The 15,666-nt window shown below is 43.9% G+C and overlaps 1 protein-coding gene across 1 annotated transcript in view; it reads left to right on the forward strand.

The window, feature by feature from the left end:
- The window catches only part of tnfrsf18 (tumor necrosis factor receptor superfamily, member 18), a 343,660-nt gene that overhangs the window by 249,865 nt on the left and 78,129 nt on the right, over nucleotides 1–15,666 (forward strand). The window lies entirely within an intron of this gene.

Below are 15,666 nucleotides of genomic sequence, written 5' to 3' on the forward strand. Positions count from 1 at the left end.
TACTGGATCCTTTGGTCTGTTGTATTAGGAGTTGCAGATGGTAAATCAAGTTTCATTAATAATGATGATTCACATAGAGTTTTCACAGCTGCTAGAAGCAGCCTTCTGAAGCAAGAGTAAAGGGTTTCTATGACTACCTCTGTCAAGAAGAAATAGAAAAGCACAGCTGTCTCCTAAGCTTAACTCAGGTGTATTGCATAGAACTCTGCAATATACCAGCTTTGAGCAAAAAAAAAAAAACCAAGAGCCCGGGGCGCAAAAACTCTGCTGAAAGAGATTTTATAGACACAGAGCAAATGGAGACAGCCAAAGACAGAAGATCTCAGAGAGATACACTGTCAAAGTCAAAAAGTTGTCTTAGTATTTAACTCTTTTGAAATAGCTGCAGCAATATAGAAGAAACAAAAGAAAAAGGGAAGCTTCAAGGAGATTCTGTTACATACATTTTTCTTTGTACATCCAGGCAATAGCATTTTTGTCTATTGAAGAAGGCCATTCAAAGGCAGCAGTGTATTTGTGAAAAATAATAATTTGTAAGCAACACACACATACATACATACATACATATATATATATATATATATATATATATATACATACATATATATATATATATATATATATATATATATATATTATGTATTCCTTTTTGTTTTATTTAAGTCAGTAAGATTTCAAATTAAACTCAAAAGTGACAGTAAAGATATTTAAAGTGTATTTCAAATAAATGCTGAAAACTGAAAACTTGACTAATGGATGCAAAAATGTCAACTTTGCCATCACAGGAATAAATTACATTTTAGAATACATTAAAATAGAAAACAGTTCTCTTACATTGTAAAAATATGTCACAGTATTACTGTTTTTACGGTATTTCCAATCAAATTCAGCTTTGGTGAGGATGACAGACTTCAAAAATATAAAGAATTCTGGGGTTTGTAATGTCCATATATTAAAAAAGATGGATATATACAAATGGTGACTTACCAGAGAATTAAATATAAATCAGAGGAAAAAGGTTAGTATAGAGTGCTTGACTAGAAGGTTACAGTTTCATTCATTAATACATTTTTTTTTTATCCAACATACCCTGGACTATAAATGTTACAAAAAACAATGCTAAAGCATCTATGGAGATGACAAGGCAAGCTGTCACACTTATGACTCCAATTAATATTTCTCAGTGTAGCTTTATTTCTAAATAAACAAATAGGCTACTCAAGTCTTACCTACAAAAACGCTTTTGAATATTTACACCGTTATTGTTTAGCAAAAATACAGTTCACGCAACACATTAACACAACATTATAGATAGCAAAATGTAAACAAATGAAACGATAAAACCATACTGTTTTCTGTGACAACTAGCCCCAGTCAGATAAATGAAGAGGAATGAAACTGTAAAATGAGAAACCAGATCCAAATACACAGGGAACATCACTATTGCATAATGGATTTGTCAAACAAATTCACCTCATCAAAGCCTTTGGTGCACATTTTCGTCAGATGTATCATTGGCGTTTGTGTACGTCAGCAACCTCGCAGTACATACGCTGAAAAGTCCTGGAGGAGGAAAAAGTACATGGCTACAGATAACAGAGTAATGTGAATATGTGCTTTTATATATTATAGATGAAGTGAGTTGATGCATATTTCATACAGGCATGTTAATTGAGCTGCACAAGCAATACGAGGAAAGTGCTGGTCGTGTCGTAACTCATTAAACTCAAAGGTCAGCATAATGTCAGTATGACATTATTTTTTCAAATAAAGTTTTAAAGGGGTCATCTCATAGCAAAGTCATCGTTTTTCATGACCATTTTCCATTAAATTCAAATTAAAAGTTAATTCATCAGCAGCCATCTTGGTAAGCTATTTTCTATGCAAGTAAAAAGTATACAGGTCTACGTGAATAACAAAAAAACAAAACAAAACAAAAACTCATACAAAATGTTTGTCAAGAATATTCTTTGATAACTTCCATAACCTCATTTTGCTCCTTTAGCTCAAGATTTGAAAACAGACTATATAAACTTTGTGCTTTTTTATAGCACATCAAGCTCTTTTACCTCAAAGGATCAAGGGAAATTTGATTTCACATGATATGAGCCCATTAGAACAATTTGGCTTAATAAGACCTGAAGTATATGAGGAAATTGGTAGATAATGGCCTGAAATTGCTGGTGAAATATTTATTTAGCCCAAACCATTTTTCCCATTAATACCACTAAACAAATACCCACTATGGAAAGTTCACTTAATAAAAGCAGCTAAAATAACATGTTCATTTCAAACTTCCGTTAATGCACACTTCATCATAGTGTTTTCAAGTAAAAAATGCCACCAAACCACATATAAATTTAAGCAGAAAACCATAGATGATTAAACAAGATTATATTCATATTCATGTCAATTCTGTATATCCATATATCCAGGTTTAATTGATTTCTTTTCCAAAGACATGGCAGTTAATTAAGAATACATTTCCTGAAACATACATCTTCCATGGTGTTACTCTCAGATGTTTAAGCTCCAACAACAAAACAAACTGCCAGATATCCAGCTTTACCTATGGCATTTAAAAAGAATAGCAAACTTATATAATTTACAACCATTTGCAAGAAATATTTCTTTGCGAATATGCTAAAGTAAAATCATTTTCTTATTTTGTTTTGATAGTAAGTGGTGAAACATTAACAAAAGACCTCAAACTTTCTTTCATAACAGAACATTCTGTCACTCTCAATGTGATCTGCAAAGATCAAAATGGCTTACCTTAGCATTCACTCCAATGCCGCTTATAGCCTTGGGTCTGTAAAATGCTTTTCATGGCATGGAAACCATTTTTTCAATTAATTCCCATCCACAGACATATTCAACCCAACCGCATTCATGTGAATACCAATCTGTACCTTTGTGACCTCAGTGAGACTTTACATAATATCTCTAGATGTTTTGCGACAACGCAGAGAAGCAGTGACAGAAAGATAGAAGAATGCACTGCAGTTCTGTTTGCTGGAAACACACAGACTCAAGGCTAAAATTCAAACTGAACACAGAAAATAAGATGTCAGGGTAAAGAAGCATGAATGCACAAAATCGTGACTTTTGAGTTAATGGTAGGGCTTGGTTGGATAGTACATACTGAAACAGGAAGGCATTAAAATCAACAACAAAATAGAATAAATTTGAAATATAACCAAAACACAGTATAACATAGTATATATACAATTATATATATCGCACAAACTTTTTTTAATGTTGCCTCTTATGCTCAGCAAGCTTGTATTTATTTGATACACATATACATACAGTAAAAAGTCGCTATTTGGATTTAAACAGGCAAATGCTTAAAGGTGACCTATAATTCAAAATTGAATTTACCTTGGTATAGTCAAATAACAAGAGTTCAGTGCATGGACATGACATATGGTGAATCTCAAACTGGACTGTTTTCGCGTTCTCATTTAATTCACGTTTATGAAAAACACCCCTGAAAAACGGTCGGTTCTCCACACAATACCGACTGTGACGCAATAGTCGGGATCATTAATATGTACGCCTCCAAATATTTGCTTAATGCCAGCCCTCAATGCCAGGCGGAACTGCGCAGCCGAAGCATGGCAGTTGCTCAGTGTGGATGTACACATGAACACAAAAGTATTTTTTAGTTCCTTCATCTGAGCCTCTGAAGAAACAATGGGTTAATATTATTTTCTCTGGAAATTTCCAAACATTTCACCGACGACTGTTTCCTCAACTTGGGCCAATACAGAGCTGGCCTCGGATCGAGCTACCAAGCAACACTTTCTGATGTGTAATTGTTCAAGTTTAGACAGGTAATCTTTCTCTCAAAATCGTTCAATACTGTTTATGCATCAGTAAGTCAAGCCAGTGACTAAAATATCAGCTTCACATCGTTTCTTTTAGTAGGATGAAAATAATCGTATTTAAATTGTGAACAAATTAGGGATGGGCATTCGATTAAATTTTCTTAGTCGATCGTCGGGAGAATTAACGATCGACTATCGATTAATCATTAATATTTTTTATATATTAAAATTAATTATTTATTTAACTTTTTATAAATTAAAAATGCAATGAAAATACAAAAATACAGCGTGTTTTTCCTCGATGAGATCTTTATTACAAGATAATCAACTTGCGGCAGTTAAACTGGACATTCGGCTAAACTTGAAATATGCGCTGCGGTGCTCTAAAAAGCAACAAAACCTGCAGCTGCGAGTTGGCGTCCTCAAACAGAGACCCGATCGTTTGTTCCAAAATAATAATAAAAAAAATCATGTTAAACAATAACTTAACCAAAAACATAATAATACTCAATGTAACTCAAAACTATCCAAGGTACGAAGTCGAGAAAGAGTGTGAGAGAGATTAGCCTACCTAGCAACAAATTAGGCTACTTAACAAAGCCTCAAAAAAAATATCTATTAACTCACATAAAACTTCTGCACCAGTCTACTGATTTTTGTTGAGAAAGATAAGCATGTTGATGACATGGACTGGGCCTGGGGTCAGACGCGACCGCAACATGGTGACCGTCAAGCCTCGTTTATACTTTTGCCTGGCTCTGCAGCGTGAGTCTCCGCAAACGGACGAGGCGTTTATACTCCACGCGCTCGCCTGTAAAACGCCGAATACCGCAATGACGTCATTTTTGCCTCGCGCACCTTTGCTCGTGCTTGTGCGGACGCGTCGAGGTCGAGTGTAAACAAACTCTTCAGTCCAGCCGCCGAAAACACCCGCTCTGAGGGGACTGACGTTGCCGGGATGCACAGGTACCTCTGCGCTAACTTGACCAGCCCGGGAAACAACTTATTCCGTTCACTTTCCACCCGTCTGCAGTGGTGCAATCCAGCGGTTCATTGCTTCAAGGCTCACATTACGCAACGCAACCATATTACATTTACATTTACATTTAGTCATTTAGCAGACGCTTTTATCCAAAGCGACTTACAACTGAGGACTAAACCAAGCGAGTCATCGTGAAGAGGCAAAAGCAACGCAAGAAGTGCTCAAAATACAAAGTTCAGACATAGCTCGGAGTAGCATAAGCCAGGCAAGCGAGGATTTAAAGGAAAGGATTTTTTTTTTTTTTTTTTTTTTAGTTTTATCGATAACAAATTAACTTGATCGACGAAATTCTTAATGATTAATTATCGATCGTCGATTAATAATGCCCATCCCTAACAGAAAGCGATCAAAGAACAATATTTCCACACAGCGCGAGTTTATCTGGACACTTGCCAAACTCGTTATGAAATCAATGACGCACGTTACTGCACAACGAAGCTCTTACTGTATTTACATCATCGTGTTTGCATTGGTGAAAGCATTAGAGAGAGTGCAGAAACTGCTTTGCAATGATAAGATCTTCATTCTCGCGATCAACACACTGTCATCTGCTCAATGCTCATCACGGCAACATTTTATGTGATGGGAATAGATCTAAATACTTTAAAAACATCTCACGATTCGTTAATCTCGATAGCTGTTATAGTAAAAACGTATAATAGCAGTAGTAAAAGTATTCGAGAGAGTTTCACATGTAATGCGTTGCTATTTCATATGCAAGCATGTCAGCCAATCACAGCAGTGGCCGCGGTTACACTGAATCCCACAGCAGACACGCCCCTTCAAACAGAGTGTTCAAATCAGAGGCTAAAAGCAGGCTAGGAAAAATACCATTTATTTCTAAATTATGATTATTTTTTATCTAAAAAACATACTAACATTATAAGGGTAACCCAGGAAACATTATAAAATAATTAAAAAAAAACATTCTAGGGCACCTTTAAGAATCTATGGTTGAATCATTCTTGCAGTGATTATTATGTTTCTAGCATGTTATATGTTTGGCAACAGTTCTTCTAACACTAACTGATGGAAAGTGTAGATTGTAGGAATTACATCATGGCCATATTCCAGGATGACAATGTCAAGATTCATCAGGCTCAAATTGTGAAAGAATGGTTAAGAGGGAGCATGAAGAATCATTGTCACACATGAATTGGCACCTCTGAGTCCAGACCTTAAATTCATTGAAAGTCTTTTGGATGTTCTGGAGGAGCCTTTACAGAGTGCTGGACTACAGAGTACTAGAGTGATACAAATAATGATGACAATAAATGTTGTGATGTTATTTCCATCAAGCATCTATTTTATTGACAATGCAAGAGTTAGAAGAACTCTTGCCAAGTGACATATAACATGCTAGAAACATAATAATCACTGCAGCAATGATCCAATCATAGACTCTTAAGCATTTGCCTATTTAAATCCAAACAGTGACTTTTTTATTTTTATTTTGGCCAGGCAGTGTATAACAGAAAACTATTCTTTAATAAAGACAAAACAACTTCTTCTTTTTTTTTACAGTGGCTTTGTTGTCCCCCCAATTTGTGTGCAAATTTATGTGTGTAGCACATTTTGGCAAAGTACAAACACACACATACCGTACATGTTCAGATAAGCTTCAAAGCTGCTGAGGAAGAACACAGTGTTCAGTAGAAGACAGGTTCCTGCTGTGGCTCTGACATCTGAAACATCCTCACCATCCTGAGCTTCCTAAAGTCTCCAGCACTCCGCTGACAAAACACAACAATACTCTGATCTCGAGGAGGATTGAAAACGAGACACAAAAAAAGCACACCTGTAGAAAGACCGATTAAACAGCTCACTGGTCAGGTTTTATGTATATTTTCATCATGGAATCTTCTACAAGATTGTGACTGATAACCTATTAAGTCCATGTAGCACTCTCAAAGTCTACATGTGGATTTTTCCAGGTTTTGGCCACAGGGTTTGTATAATCACTTGAACAATCAATGGAGGAATCATGAACAGACAAGACAAGAGACACTAAACTTCAAAATAAAAGCACACCAATTAAGGAGACATGAAAACAGACTTAGAAAACATTTGTAACACTTTTTATTAGGTCTGATTTCTTAGAAAAGCAATAGCACACTTCTCTTAATAGATAGGTATCATTTGTGGCACAAACAGAGACAGCAATTTAAATCACCCATTGCCAGACCCTCTCATCCCTCGCTTTCAGAGAAGACAAACCACATAAACTGGATTAATGCTTAAAGAAACGTCTCCGTCTGAGGGATTCTGGAGAGCCGGAAGTTCATGTAGTTCTGTCATGTGTGACTGTTCCAAAATCCCTCCACTAACAAGCTTGTTGAACAGTCCCCTCTATCATTCAGTTCCAGCCCTTCTCGCTCTCTTTCTCCCACACTTACTTTGCTCTGCTCAAACTCAGCTTGGTCTCTAACAAAGGCTGAGTGATGGAAACAATGAGAGTTAAATACTCAGTGTGTCTTTAAAGTGAGTTGAGATGAAGGACAGTTGCTGGTAGCTATGCAATCAAATTGTTTCTGGGAAGTTATAGAGAGTTCTAGATGTAGCCTCTGTTTCAATACCTGCATCATGTAATTTTCCTGTTGAGCAAGCTGAACTGTGCTTGAAATAATGTGTTTCAGTTTGTTGGAGCATGGAATGGCATTTGAAACCCATTTTACTTTGCAACATGATGTATATTTATGAGTGAAAAGGTATATTCAATGAAAACAAAAATATCTTGACTTGAGGTTGTTGGATCTTGAGAAGTAGATGTTTCATAACAGAATTGAGCCAGACATGTAAGAGGCTGAAAGTCAAGTTTACACTTGCATATTTTAATCTATTTTTATTCGCACCTATTGTTGCTATTATTTCACCACAAAATCTCAGCTCTAAATTACATTAATTGCGAGACTTTTGAAAGCATTACTAACAGCAGAAGCATAAAACAATCACTTTATGGACTGCGCCAGTCAAATTGTATTTCATGTTGACATTAATTCTCACTTGTGAATATAACTTTCCAATATATGATTGAAATGGATTTTAAAGAGATCAAGGCAAGCAGGTGGACTGAAAAGACAGAAATGATTTAGCATTTCATGACACTGCATTTAAGTGTTGCGTTTCATCCCAATGTGACAACTATATGACTCACTGCAGTCCACTAGAGGACAAACCTCAACACAACATGATAGCGAAGCGATACTAAAGTTATGTGGAAAATAACTTACAGAAGGTCTATACTGACCTCCAGTGACGAGGAAGGTGAATCCCTCCAAGTATGCCCAAAATCCTAGAATAATTTATTATCAGAACATTGTCACAGCTATTGTAGTTCTGTCGGGTCCATTAAGTCAAGAACACACATGACAATAAAAATGATTAGGAAATTTATATTGAATAAATTGCAATTCAAGTTGATAATTAAAATTTGGCGGTATGGCTCTGTTCAGGGAGTCCTAGCTCTGACCTTTCATGAGCACCATGAAATAACAGAGAGTCAGAGGACAGCAGCAGCATTAGGGAACGCTTACAGTTTAGTACTGGGAGAGCAGAACTATTCCCCCATATGAACAGAGCAGCAACGATGACAGAAAAGCAAATGCCACGTTATACACGACAAGGAGGAGGTGGGTTGCAGAGAGCGCGAGCAGCAAGCAGTTAGGAGCGAACTTACACCCTGTCCACACGGACACGGGTATTTTTATAACCGTGACTTTTTTTATGCGGTTCGGCGGTTCGTCCACACGAAAACGCACTGAAACCGAACATTTTTGAAAACCCTTGCCAGGGTGAGGATTTTCAGAAACGCCGGTTACAGTGTTGTCGTGTAGACAGTGAAACCGGGGTTTTTGCCTTGCGACGTCAGAGTGTGCGCCGTTATCCGCTGTGTTTGACGTCAGATTTGCGCTTCTGATTGGCCAACGTGGCTTTACGGTTAAAGGTTTATATCGCCGCCTGCTGGCGTGGCATGCTCTTGACCGCGCTTGATAGCGTGTTTTGCGTTTTCATGTAGACGGAGACCGAGCATGTGTGGACGGGATTTTTTTTTTAAACGCTGTAAGAAAAACTCCGGTTATAAAAATACCCGTGTCCGTGTGGACAAGGCCTGAATCTGCTTAAATAGGGCGCCCTGATTTGAGCGTAGGCAATTATCAGCGAGGGGAGATGAACAGCAGATGCGCTGATGCAGCTCAGCTGAGCAGATCACTGATGAGACCGTGTTGTCGGCCGATAGCGTTAGCAGCATCTTGACTACTTGGCCTGCCAGAACTGACACCGAGGCTCAATGTCACTGAGCTAATTACTTTACTAAAAACAATGTAGCTTATTAGCATCATGGTTCAAATTATTCAATAGCCTGCACAACCCCAGTGATGTCATTTTAGTAGTAGAACGTCTCCGGTTACTTTCGTAACCTCGGTTCCCTGAAAGGCAAGGAACGAGACATTACGGATGTCGTATACAAGGGGATAATCCATCGACCGGAAGTTGAAGTCGGCCGGGTGCCGCCATCTTGTAGCAGAACTTCACTTGCGTTAGCATTTCCATTGACTCCCATTCATTTTGGCGTCACTTTGACAGCGAATAACTTTACATCTGAGGCGTTTAAAGACTCCATTTGTCCATTATTTATTTCTAAAGAAACACGACAATGTATAAAAAGGCTCCATTACCTTCTATGTTACGTTATGGCCCCGTAGAAACAGATTTAGTAAAAATAGGCTAACGATTGCGTCATAACCACTCGACTCTCTGTCGCGCTGTACAGAAATTACCGTATAGACAGAAGTAGAAACTCGCGCGCAATCGGGGGGACGTCGAGGCATAAAGTCAAGGGAGAAGCCCATAGAGAGTTGTAAAGCTGCTCCTGCTGCGAGCTCATGGACAGCTAATACTCACGATCTCCGGCTCTGCAAGTTTCGGAAGGGAATGATTCAGATTCCTCTTGGCACAGCTACTAGAAGATTAACGTCTGTCAGACAGGTTGCTCACGTCATCAAGCTTAGTTTGAGTCGGTTTGAGTCTGCGCGTCAGGAACGGAAGTGCTCAAAAATCGCTAAAAATGGGCTTCAACTGTCTCAACTGAGTTCCAATGAGATGGCTCTGTCCATTTCTTTTACTGTCTATGGTCGTATATGGGAACTCCTCTCATCCTTCACTTCCGCTGAAATCTTATAGGCTAACGCCAGCAGAGCTGGCCAATTGACGCTAATATGCAAATACTGAACTTCGTAGCAGTAATAAGCAAGTGCAGCGTCAATTCCCTTCAGAATCGAACAAAAAACGCTAAATCAGTAGCAAACACGGCGGCGAGCGTAATGTCTTGTTCCTTGCCTTTCAGGGAACCGAGGTTACGAAAGTAACCGGAGACGTTCCCTATCAAGGCTACGGAACTCGACATTACGGATGTCGTATATGGGAACTGTATAGAATCCCGCCGTGGCAGCAAACAACCACTGACAACAGACCCAATACCAAAAACCGCCCCTCCCCAGTATGCAAGCGTCTGATAGGCCGAGATTGACCAATAGCGAACCTCTAACCTCTGATTGGCCCAAGGGGACCAATCACAAGCTCACACACACTGCCAGAATTTGCATATCCCGAGCAGTATAACCGGGGGAAGTTTGCACTGTCGAAAAACAGGGCAATAACAACAGTAAAAGAAGTCAACGCATAGCGGTGACAACAGTACAAACACACAAATAGCACACAGAACTAGAGCTGGGTTTCGATTCAAATTTCAAGAATCGATTCGATTCCGATTCTCAAGTTCATAATGATAACAAACAAGACTGTTTATCGTGGTGATGTGTAGCCTACAGAGGCTTCGCACAGACAGTGAATGAGAGAGATCGAGAGAGATCGGCAGAGCGCGTGCGATTACCTGCGTCTGTCTTTGAAGTCATATGTATTCGTGAAAAAGGTTGCCGTGTCAAAGGAAAGCGAAATATTTGTCGTATCATCCTTTTAACGTTCACGTCACGGGTATTTACCATAAATGCGCGTCAGGAGCAGCGCTGGTCAGCATTCCACAGCGCGAGGAAGCCGCGGGGAAATAAAATCAGCGAGTCACGCATTGAATCAATGCCATATTGGTCTCTAATATGTGAAGCATCAGCGTCAGCGTTACCCATGCGACGCATTGCTGCTCAGCTGAGCCTTGAAAAGTGGAACTCAAAGTTAAAAATAATTAACACCTTGTTTCATTACATCTCTTTTAATGAATCAGCTTTTTTGAACGTGTTCGTTGAATGAACGGTTTAATGACTCACTCAAAGCCCGTTGTCGTAACAATGTGCGCGCTGAGTGAAAGCCTTTCAATGCGCATACAGGGATCTCCCAGTCGCGGCAAGTTAAAGTTCACGGGGAAAATGTAAGCCTATTATTAAATCGATCCTGTGAGTTACGGATCGATCTTTAGAAATTAATATGAAAATCGATTCAGAATTGGTGAATCGATTTTTTCAACACAGCCCTACACAGAACAACTCATAAGCAAAGCGCAGAGCAGCTCTATCCAGTGCTGTGTGTGCAATCAACTCACCGAAAGCACTTGAGACGCTACAGAGGGCAAATCCAACTTGTAAAACCTGGCAAACGTGTTCTGAGAAGACCAGCCAGCCGCAAGACATAAATCCTGAATAGACATACCCTTAGTCCAAGCCCACGAGGAGGCAATCGCTCTAGTCGAATGGGCCTTGACGTTAAGGGGGCATTCCTGCCCCAGGCAATCATAAGCCAAAACAATAGCGTCCACAATCCAGTGAGCAAGCCTCTGTTTAGAGACCCCCCGTCCCTTGTTGCACCCACCAAAGCACACAAACAGCTGGTCCGATTGTCGAAAAGCTGCCGAGCGAGAAATGTATTCCCTGAGCGCTCTGACTGGGCAAATAGCACTCTGAGCAACCGAATCCTGGGAGGTTGATGGCTCAGTGGACAGGGCAGGCAGAGAAACAATCTGCGCTCTGAACGGGGTATTGAGCGACTTAGGAACGTAACCCGGCCTCGGTCTGAGAATTACATTACAGTTTCCCGGTCCAAAGCGAATACAATCTTCACTTACCGAGAAAGCCTGTAAATCCCCAACCCGCTTCGCCGAGGCGAGAGCGAGAAGCAGTGCCGTCTTAACCGATAGCTCCTTAATGGCGATCGAAGCTAAGGGCTCGAAAGGCGGTCGCGACAAAGCGTCCAAGACCAACGTTAAATCCCACGGCGGCACCGAAGGCGGCCGTGCAGGGCATAATCTCCTAGCTCCCTTGAGGAACCGTGTCACCGACGCATGTCTACCGATAGACTGTCCGTCAACAGGGGGGTGAAACGCGGCAATAGCGGCCACGTATACCTTCAGAGTGGATGGTAGGCTCCCTTCGTCCATCCTGTACTGAAGGAAGTGTAGAATAACCGACACAGAGCAGCTCGCTGGGTCTATACCGACATTCTGACACCATTTCGAGAACACACCCCACTTCAAAGCATACAGGCGCCTGGTGGACGGAGCTCGCGCCTCCGCGATGGTATTCAAAATACGCGCGTGCAGCGTGTCCTGCCCGCTCAGCGACCCTGCAGCAGCCACACATGGAGGTTCCACAGCCCGGGTTTGGGATGCCAGATCGTTCCGCTCGCCTGAAACAGAAGGTCCTTCCTGAGCGGAATCTCCCATGGCTGTCCTGCCAGTAACTACCAGATCCGCGAACCAGGGCTAATTCGGCCAGTTCGGGGCAACCAGAGTGACCGCCGCCTTCTCCCTGATTTTGCACAGCACCATGGGCAAAATTTTCACCGGAGGAAAAACATAGAGGCGGACTCTCGGCCATCGCGCGATCAGCGCGTTTACCTCCCGGGGGGAACGAGACAGCGAGAAGAACATCTGACAATGCGCATTCTCGCTCGTCGCAAAGAGGTCGACCTCCGCTCTGCCGAAACGATTCCATATCAGCTGAACCGTCCCGGGGTGAAGCCTCCACTCCGCTTGGGGAATCCCGCTTCTCGAGAGCATATCCGCCCCGCGATTCAGAACGCCGGGGATGTCAGCCGCTCTCAGCGAGAGGAAAAAACGGTTCGCCCATGGGGAAAGGCGCGCTCTCATTCTCACTGAATCCAAGCACACTCCCAGAAATGTTGTAGTCTGGCTCGGTGTGAGCACACTTTTCTGGACGTTCACCCTCAAACCGAGCATCTCCAGGTGTCGAAGGAGGGCTTCCACATGGCTGACCAGCGTTTCTCTCGACTGCGCGAGAACCAGCCAGTCGTCCAGATAGTTCAAGACGCGCATCCTGCTCGATCTGAGGGGTGAAAGTGCCGCGTCCACGCATTTCGAAAACGTTCGGGGGGCTAGGGCTAGTCCAAACGGGAGCACCGTATATTGATACACCGAATTTTCGAACGCAAACCTCAGGAATCGCCTGTGACGCTTTACTATCTGGATATGAAAGTAAGCGTCCTTTAAATCCACCAAAGCGAACCAATCCCCGGGGCGAATTTGCGCCAGGATTTGCTTCAGAGTAGTCATCCTGAAGGCGCGCTTGTGAAGAGCTCTGTTGACCGGTCTCAGATCCAGAATGGGGCGGAGACCCCCTCCTTTCTTCGGTACAACGAAGTAGCGGCTGTAGAAACCGTCCTCCCACTCTTTCGGGGGAACCGGTTCTATAGCCTTCTTTTCGAGCAAGCTGCACACTTCTTGCCTCAGCACGTGAGCGTTTTGGGGCAAAGTTAATGACTGAATTACGCCGCGGAAGCGGGGTGGTCTGCGTTTGAACTGAAGTGTGTATCCGCGCCGAATTATATTCAACACCCACGGCGAAATGCCCGGAATAGCTTCCCACGCTGCCTGAAAACAACTGAGTGTGGGCTGATCCAAACCTGCGGTCATTGCCGCTGCGGTCATCGCCGCTATGTGAGGGCTGGGAATATTTATTGACCGTGACTATGCGCTGCTCGAAGGCAGGGCGGGTAACACAGTGTGTGGTGCAAGAGGAGAAAAAAGCTCTGTTTGTGAAGTAGTGATCTGCTTTATTTTTGAACAAGAAACAACATTCACAACATTCACAAAACAACTGCACGCGTCGCTCGCAGAACGCCGAGGGACCAAGTGCATTAGAGCGCGCCGCTTGGACGCGGGGCCGACCTGGCGCTCTCTTCTCCTCTTGCCCGAGCGGTCAGGACGACTGCTTAGGCCTCGCAGGGGACGCGCTGGGCTTTCTGCGCGGGCTCCTCTGCGTCCTCTTGCTGCCCGCTCCATGCCACTGGCCGCTACGGCTTCTACGGGCATCCGGTCCCGGGCGGGGCGCTGCCTGTCTTCTAGCCGCGGCCTGAGGTTGGCGGCCCGAGGCGGAAGACGAACGAGAGCGAGGCTGCGGCGGCGGCGGCGGCGCCCTCCGAGGAATCACGTGGCTCATGGCTTTCGCTTTCTTCTGCGTCTCGGAGTAACGCTCAGTGACTTTCTCCACGGCGTCTCCGAACAGGCCTGCAGGGGAGATCGGTGCGTTCAGCAGCGTCTTCCTATCGGCCTCCTGTACGTCCGACAGGGTGAGCCACAGGTGTCTGTGGAGGACCACCAGGAACCCCATCGAACGGCCAATTGCTTGAACGCTTCGTGGCCAGGAGCGCGAGGTCCGTGGCCGAACGGAGATCTCGGATGGCGTCAGCGTCGATAGAGGCGGCGTCATCCAGAGACTTGAGTTGCTTAGCCTGCAGCACTTGGAGAACGGCCATGGCATGCAACGCAGAAACCGCCTCCCCCGCGGCACCGTAGGCCTTGTTAGCTTGGTGGGCTGTAAATCTGCAGGCTCGGGACGGCAGGCTGTGGTCCGAGCCCAGGGCGGGAGCCGACGGGCAGAGGTGCGCGGCGACGGTCTCCCCGACGGGGAGGATGCGGAGGTAGCCGTGGTCCCCCGCCTCGTCCACGGGGGCAAACATGGCTTGGGTGGAAGTGAGGGTGCGCGCCGATTGCGGGGCCACCCACGACTTCACCACGTGCTCATGCACGTCAGGAAAAAACGGTGTTCCCCTTTTCGAAGCGACCTGACGGCGGCTCGATTGGAGGAACCACGCATCCAGTTTGCTCTTTGAAGGTTCGTCGGGAGCCTTCCACGACAGGTCCAGTTCCTCGACGGCCTTCGAGAGGATACGGAAGAGCTCGTCCTGCAGGTCCGCCGGGGTCTCTTGCTCCGCGGCCGTCCGCGATGCGGCCTGCTCCGCACCCCAGTCGTTCTCGGAGGCAGACAGAGACATGGAGTCGTCTTCCTCACTCGCCCCGAAGGAAACGAAGTCAGCGACCTCGCGAGGGGGCTGAAAGGTGGGGTCGGGAAAGCTCACCGGGGGACGAACCTCGACTCCGCGGTTGGGGGGGGCTACCAGCGGCTCAGTGGCGGCGGTAGGCCCGATCCCCGCTGCTGCGCGAGCCTCTTCCCTCCTGGCTTTGAGAGCTCGAAGAGACATGTCCGCGCAGTGGTCGCAGGACCCTCCGTCCCTGAGGGCTGACTCGGCATGGGCCAGCCCCATACACGCGACGCAGAACAGGTGCGTGTCGGGGGGCAAGATGTGGCCCGAGCACAAGTTGCAGTTAGTTGCCATCGGATGCAGGAGACAGTGCAAGTATCTCGGCGCAACTTCAACGACGGCGAAATAATCCAAGTTGTAGTGTAGTATCAGCTTTCTAGAACACGATTTGAGCGTAAAGAGAGAGATTCTGAAGGGAATTGACACTGCACTTGCTTATTACTGCTACGAAGTTCAGTATTTGCATATTTGCGTCAATTGGCCAGCTCTGCTGGCGTTAGCCTATAA

Source organism: Rhinichthys klamathensis, unplaced genomic scaffold, assembly GCF_029890125.1.
Source record: "Rhinichthys klamathensis goyatoka isolate OS25496 unplaced genomic scaffold, OSU_Roscu_1.1 h1tg000109l_1, whole genome shotgun sequence".
In the NCBI taxonomy this organism is placed as follows: domain Eukaryota; kingdom Metazoa; phylum Chordata; class Actinopteri; order Cypriniformes; family Leuciscidae; genus Rhinichthys; species Rhinichthys klamathensis.